The 8,136-nt window shown below is 34.2% G+C and overlaps 1 long non-coding RNA gene and 1 pseudogene across 1 annotated transcript; one reads left to right on the plus strand and one right to left on the minus strand.

Annotated features, from left to right (window-relative positions):
• Positions 1–2,151: 2,151 nt before the first annotated feature.
• LOC148931948 (uncharacterized) lies at positions 2,152–3,187 on the plus strand. The gene is made up of 2 exons (XR_016135419.1): positions 2,152–2,262; positions 2,507–3,187. It is a non-coding gene; the product is annotated as an uncharacterized LOC148931948 (long non-coding RNA).
• Positions 3,188–3,286: 99 nt separating this feature from the next.
• LOC148931949 (uncharacterized) lies at positions 3,287–8,136 on the minus strand (annotated as a pseudogene).

Raw genomic sequence — 8,136 nt, forward strand, 5'->3', positions numbered from 1 at the left:
GAGTGGGCACGAGTATTAAGAAATATAAAGAAAAATTGATTAAAAAAGTTAGTGGAATGTTGGACTTACTTATCATTTATGATAAAAATGAAGTGTGACAATTTAGTTGGGACATACTGAAATGGAAAAGAGTGACAATTAAGTTGGGACTGAGGGAGTAATGAATACAATGTCTCCTATTTATAGAACGTTCAAGTCTTTTTTCCATTTCGGGAAAGAATTGAAAAAAAAAATAACACAGAGTATAGCTGATAATTACGCATTACTAAAAATAAAGAAAAAAGAAATTCAACTATCGGTAAACTCTTGATAACGATCGGGACAATGGGTCTTAAACAGCCGCTTGACCGGGGCTGCTTTCCAAATGTGACAACTGGAAAGTGACAATTTTCCACATAGTTCTCACTCTGTAAGGTAACATGTTAATGGAAAATGAGTGAAGCTTTTTTAATGAATTCTTACCCTACTTTGTTGACATGTCTGTGCAAGTCATTATTATGTAACGTAGAGTAAGTTTCAAATGAATTTTGTATAGTTTGGGGTTGATTTCAGCTGCAGTAATTTTGAGATTTAGCTATGATATATAGGGCCGCACTAAAATAAAACTATTCTTATTTGAATTATAAAGATGGATATAATTCAAATTTCTTTATTAAAATCTAAAAATGCAAATGCATAAACATGTTGGCATCATGGACTATTTTACTGAATATAGGTACAGGGGTGCGTTATAATGCTAACTTTTTAAGTTGCTAACTCTGCTAACTCATCAACGTAATATATTAAAAATGTCAATATGACATTATGTGTTGATATTTTAATGTCATCTTGTTAACATTTTTAATACACGGCGTTGATGAGTAAGGAGAGTTGCAACTTATGAAAGTTAGCCATTGATCACACCCCATGCGAGACTGCCGAATTAAGCTCAAGAAAATTAACAACAATGCTTATCTTAAATAATAGGAGTAGTAAAGATTCTAGATTTCAAAACAACAACAAAATAATATATCCAAAATAATTAATTTTGAAGCTATCCGTCATTTATTTTCTTGCCTTGCTCCACCAAAGCCCGAATTCAATTTCCTCACTCATTGGAATAGCAAGTAGATGGGGATCTCAATAAAACAAATTATTTATGTGAAAATAATATCTTTACCGCTTTCACAAAATCTCTAAGCAAAGATCCATTTTAAAGATCAAACCCCCACAAAATTCCTTTCAAAAGATTATTAAAAGTTAATTAGCTAAAGCACATTCATGAAGAATGATATGCAATGAGCCTAATGAGGTTATGCTTCCTATATTCGTATTTAGCTCAGAGGACTTCAATTCTTCATTTTTCCATTTTTGTCATAGTTGATTTATTATTCCATTTTCTATCTTTCTTTGATATTGGACAAATCATTGACTTGTTATTTTATTCGAAGTGCGTTTGGATTTGATTTCGTTTTTATTTGTTTTAGAGTTATTGAAATTGGATTAATCCCGATGTATTATCTACTTATGGATCAGTTTTAAATATATCATTGCCTCAGTCAGTGAAAAAATGTTTTAGGTACGTGGATCACACTCAACCAAATAATTACTCATGTCTTATTGTAAAATCAGTATATAAAATTTGAGCCCACATTTCATTAACTCATTTCTCCATTTTACTTTATAAAGTTAAACAATTTTTTAAAATTCATGTCAAGTCAAAATGGAACTATAAATGGCGAACGGAAGGAAGAATTGTGATTGAATATTTTCCATTGTACACCTATATTGTGGAAAGTAAATGTTTGAAGGTAATGTTTTCTTGACATTAAACGGCCAAGGTTTACAAATGGGAAACGATCAATATATACAATTTGACTTATACATGGGACTCCATTTTTTAAAGGTAAATAGCCATATCAAAATCTGGTCTGTTCCATAAAATTTGAAATCCACTAATTAAATAACAAAATTTCAATTTTTCTACTCTATTCCATATTGAAATCTCAATTTACATCGACAAAATTGTCCAAGCAAAGATACACTCCAAAGATTACAAAAAAGGGCCATAATCTCAAAAGGGATCTCAAATAAAATAAAAAGGCCCAAAACTTCTTTCTTCTTCTTAACAAAATAGGCCCAACTGAATTATTTAAACAAAACAAACTGGCCCAAAAGTGAGCCCAACTCCAGAGAATAAGATTGTGCCTTAACACACACAAATCAGAAAAGCTGTGACCTCCTCTGCGCCACCAAACCGCCGTCGCCGGTCACCAACTCCATGTACGGTAGTTCCCTTTTAACATTTGTGCTTTAATATATCTTTATTATAATTTTTATTTGATCATAACATGTCACCATTTCATTATTTATCATTTTTCACATGACATCATAAGAGGCACTCCAACCGTTTGCCAAAATGCCCGACAAAGTCTGGTGTAGTCTAAGTGTTCTTCATACCATCAATGACAAAGATTACTCCATATTTTTTAAAACCTAATCTTCTCCTTCATCAAAAATTGTTCAGCCATGGCTCATGCTGATAATTCAAAGTCCAACAATTCGGAGCAGCGACCCTATCTTCGGCTCGATCCCCCGAAATTCAACGGAGACGACCCATGAGGATGGACTTTCAAGGTTGACATGTATTTCGACTATTACGGAATGTCGGAAGAGCATCGTCTACACTTTGCCGGACTACTCTTCGAGCAGCCGGCGCTGGATTGGCTCATTTACCGAAAAAAACACAATTTGCTGAAATCATGGCCTGGTTTCATGGAGGCGGTGAAAGAGAGGTTTGATCCAACATATCATGACAATCACATAGGGAAACTCTGCAAGCTGCAGCAACTCAACACGGTGATGGAATATCAGGACGAGTTCGAGAGGCTTTTGGTCAAGATTAAGGGTGCGTCGCTATCGGAGAGTCACATTGTCTCCATATGTGAATCGGGCTTCAAAGATGCTATTCGATGGGAACTACACTTGCGAAAGCCGTCGTCCTTGTGTGAAATGTTTGCGCTTGCGCGCGAATTCGAGAAGATGTACGATGAAGGCTTCAAGTGAGAGAGGTATGTTTTGGTTGTTTTATTTGTTTTGAGTTGAATTTTGTGGGGATTGAATATATTTGCAGTTGTTTCCAATTATAATTAGAAGTTGAAGTTGGATATAATTCTTATAAGTTAGAAAACAATTTTGAGCATTGAAATATTTGATTTTTATGAACAAAAGTAGCCTAACTTAGAAATACAACATTGCACAATTTAAGATGCATTATTTGCAAAACATCATACACACAACAAGCTAGTGTTCCAAATGAAACTCAAGAAAAGCACAATTGTTTGTCTTGAATCACCTTCTCCTTGTTGTTGCTTTTGCTCTATTTCTTCTCTTCATCTTACTATTACTATATCCAGCCCCAAAAAAGAAGTCCACTAACCATCTTGGCCTTCCGCTTCTTATAATCATGTAACCAACTCCAATTCCAACCACAAATCCACATCCATACCCTAACACGACACATCGCCAACCAAATCCATCTATAAATCCTGACTCATCATCATCATCTTCTTGTGGAGGAAACACTGATTTTCCATCAGTTGTTTCACATTGCTTTGCCAATGGAACTCCACACAATCCCAAGTTTCCTATGTATGAATCATTCTGAAACGTAGAAAACTGCTTAGATTGTGGTATTGGCCCCACAAAATTATTCATTGATAGGTTTAATTTCGAAAGAAACGTCAAACCTGTCAGATCACTTGGAATTTTTCCACTCAATCTGTTCCATGACAAATCCAGTGACTCAAGAATACTTATATTCCCAAGAGACACAGGAATCTCTCCCGTGAGAGTATTACTGGACAAATTCAAGTATCTAAGAGAATTAAGATTGCCGATGGAAACTGGAATATTCCCGGAAAATCTATTGGAAGATAAGTCAATCATTGTAAACGTATCTAACAATCTTTTCATTTCCTGACCCAAACCCTTCAAAGTGACACCTAAGTCTAAATATCTTTGGAGCCTATCCTTCTCAACGCGTGTCAGATTATCCTTGGCATCTATCATACCTTCAAAATTCTTGAAATATCTATCAGGTAAAGAGCCAACAAATGCATTTCTTGATATATCCAAGACTTGCAACTTTGGAAACGGATGCTCGGTCTTTGAATCCTCCAACATGGTACCATTTAACTTGTTAGACCTCAGGATGAGGACGCGAAGTTGAGGGAATGCTTCCATCCAGAAGGGAAATGCACCTCGTATTTCATTATCACCAAAATCAATGCTCTCCAAGCGTTGGCAGTTGATTAGGGACTGTGTTATTCCTTCCAACTTATTGCCATACAGAATAAGGGCCTGAAGACTGCAACCTTTTACAAATGTGGATTGAAGGGCTGTGATTTGGTTTCCACCCGAATTAAGAGCCAGCAATGAACTATTGAAGTTTCCCAAGCACTTTGGAATATGTCCTTCCAAATGATTGTCTGCTAAATGGAGGAGTGTCAGTAATCTCAAGTCGCAAATGGACGATGGAATCTCTCCAATTAGTTTGTTATGAGGGAGTACTAAATAATCCAGCTCTGACATATTCCCAATGGCGGAAGGTATTGGACCTGAAAATTGATTTTGAACAAGGATCAAGAATGACATATTGACATATGAGAGAGAGAGAGAGAGAGAGAGACTATGATACCATTTAAATTATTGTCGTGAAGCCATAACTCAATGAGGTGTTTCAGGTTTGCAATTTCTTTTGGAATAGTACCTACTCGTACAAATTTTGAAAATGACAATCATAACATCCAATGAGTTAATAAATACAGTACAACTTTGTATCCAATAATACATAAAGAGACATGAAATCATGCTACTTAAAATATGAAGTTGTGACACTAATATATATATGTTTAGGGTTCAGTAAAACATGTACACAATGTATTACTTCTTCCGCCCACAATAAGAGTCCTGTTTTGTCATTTCAGTTCATCCCACAATAAGAGTCCTGTTTTGTCATTTCAGTTCATCCCACAATAAGAGTCTTATTTCACTTTTACCATAAATGGTAAGTAGGCCTCGCATTCCACCACTTATTTCACCCACATTTTATTATAAAACTACTACAAAAAAGACGACAATTAGTACGGAAAAATCCGTGACTAATCAGTGAAATATCTTCACTACACAGATTAGTGACAGATCAAGTTTGGGCAGATCCGTCATTAATAAACTTGTCGGTAAAAAGTTTTAGTGACGGTTTTTCCGTCACTAAATTTACTATGATGTAAACTATAGGCGCTACTTAGCATTAGTGACGGAGTAATCTGTCATTAATTAGTAACAATGAAAGAGAAAATATCATACCGCTTAATGTATTATTGGAAAGCAATAAGTAGGAAAGAGATGTCATGTTCCCAATTTCCTTCGGTATAGATCCATTTATTAGAATATTTTCTTTCAAACTGCAGCTCCCATAAATTAACAAGGCGACCTAGCTCTTTTGGTATAGGACCTGCAAGAATATACAACAAACATTGTGCAAGCTTTATAAACATAGGAATGGCCACTTGAGACAAGAAAATGATTAGTTATAACCAATACTCTAAATTTTAATTTTCATTAATACTGAGTTAACATCAATATACCCGATTGATCCGATGGATGACATATAGTAGTAGTTACTCCCTCCGTTCCATATGAATTGAGTAATTTTTCTATCTTAAGAAGTGCAATTCCAAGATAATTGAGTTTCTCTTTTTGGAAAAAAGTAACAATTCTCTTTAACTTTATTCTCTCTTACTTTATTAACCATCCACTTAACACACTATTGTTAAACTATGTGCCAAAAAAAAAAGTGCCTCTATTAATAAGGAACGAGGGTAGTATCATATTATGGGAAAATGTTACGCATTCATGTTGACACAAAATTGAACGACTTAAACTAATTTTAGTAGCAATAAATGCAATAGAACGTTACAATAAAGTATGTTATGAAGCGTTGGGGTCATACCACTTAAAGCATTATGGGCAAGGTATATACCAACCATGGCTGTCAAGTTCCCAAGTTCTCTTGGCACTGAACCACTAATATTGTTGCAACACATGCTCAATCGCTCGAAATTGGTAAGAAGACCGATCTCTTTTGGAATTTCACCTATAGGGTTATGATAGAAATCATAAACTAAACTAACTCAGTTTAATCATCAACAAGGAGATTTATTATCTACATCACTACAAAATTTCAACAATATCGGAATGAGTTGAAATTCGCATTAAGATTCAGAGTCGTGATGCACAGTGGATTATGGCCATCGGACATCCTTGTAAGTGCAAAATAGTGTTTTAATTATTTTTTCGGCTTTATAGTTTTAAGCATGTGATTGTTTTTTCTATTTTTTTTTTTTGAATTTCTAGAGTTTTCGAAGCATTTATAAATAGTGAGTTTTATTGTTTTATTCGTATTTGTTGGATTTTTAATTTTACAAGACAAGTAATTAAAATTCAAAGTAGTGCAACTTTTAAGAATAATAACTTCAATAAATTCTAAAGAGGCATGAAGAATGAGATGTACCACTGAAATGGTTGAATTCAAGGCCTATTCTGAGAAGGGATGTTATGTTTCCAATTTGTGGTGATAATGATCCACTTAGTTCATTGGAGGCAAAGTCAGCATATTGCAAGGATGGCATGCCGAAAAGAGTTGCAGGCAATGAGCCTTTTAACTTGTTGGAACTCATGCCCAAACTTTTTAAATTTGTTAGACGACCAATCTCTTCTGGAATATCACCTGCATGAATCAAATCCATATTATTTAGTACATGTTCATATAGAATTATTATATTTTAGATTACACTCCCTCCATCCGCGAATAAGAGTCCCATTTTCTTTTGGCATGGGTTTTAAAAAATGTTAAGAAGAGTGGGTAGAAAAAAATCAATGAAATATGAGTCTCATGTGTATATATTAGTTGTAAATGATATGTGAGTGGAATGTGAGACCTTTTTACCATTTAAAGTAGTTATTAACCGGGACTCTTATTCGCGGACGGACCAAAATGGAAAGATGGGACTCCTATTTTCGCGGTCAAAGGAAGTAAAAAGTTATGTCTATAGAGAAATAGAGAATACAATTATTCTTATCTCCTTGGCCTATTTGTTTAGTAAGATTATGACCTAAAAAAAATATTACTATGACTCTTGACCTTGAAATTTTTATTCGTATTTGTTGGATTTTTTTATAATACAAGATAAGTAATTCAAATTCAAAGTGGTGCAGCTTTCAAGAATTCTTATTTTCTAACTTATATTTAATCTATATAATTGTTATTATTATTATTAAATAATAACTTCAATAAATTTTAATACTATAAGTTTTAAAATATGTGCAATACCTAATTATAATAATGATAACTATGATAATAAAATAATCATAATAATAAGAATATTATTAATATTAATTTGACCCTCTATGCATATGACTGTAAAAAGAATTATTTGTCTATAGTCCATGGAGATAAGATCAATTACCTGTCAACTTATTTGCACCAATGTTCAATGTTTGAAGCTTGGTCAAGTTCCCAAGTTCCCTTGGCACTATTCCATCAAATTTGTTGTTGTACAAAGAAAGAAACTTGAGCTGCGAACACTGCTCCAAACTCGATGGTATATTCCCATACATCTCGTTGTAAGAAATACGAAGAATCTTGAGTCGATCAAGATTGTGTATGCACATATCAAGAGGTAGACTACTAGACAAACTATTATTCCTCAAACTCAAGACTTCTAAATTTGACATGTTAAAGAGAGACGCGGGAAGAGGACCATGAAAAGAGTTGTCGTTCATGTCTAAAGAAACGAGAGAAGAAATATTTCCGATTTCTGGTGGGATGGTTCCAACAAGATCCATGTTCGATATGTTCAACTGAGTCACCCTATTAAGGAGAAAATCACAAGTAACTCCGATCCAACTACAGACACTGGTTTCAGTGCTCCAATTTTTTGTCAATATAGTTTGTGGATCGGAAGTGATTTGAGATTTTAAGGCAAGAAGTGAAGAACGATCGGTGTTGATATCGGTGGCTAAGCTATAATACATCAAATAGGGAACAGATGACAAGAGTAGAGTAAAGAGGAGAAAATGAGAAGATTTTTCCAT

Source organism: Salvia hispanica, chromosome 2 (genome assembly GCF_029641045.1).
Source record: "Salvia hispanica isolate PSC_SH4W2 chromosome 2, Shi_PSC_v1, whole genome shotgun sequence".
Lineage (NCBI taxonomy): Eukaryota > Viridiplantae > Streptophyta > Magnoliopsida > Lamiales > Lamiaceae > Salvia > Salvia hispanica.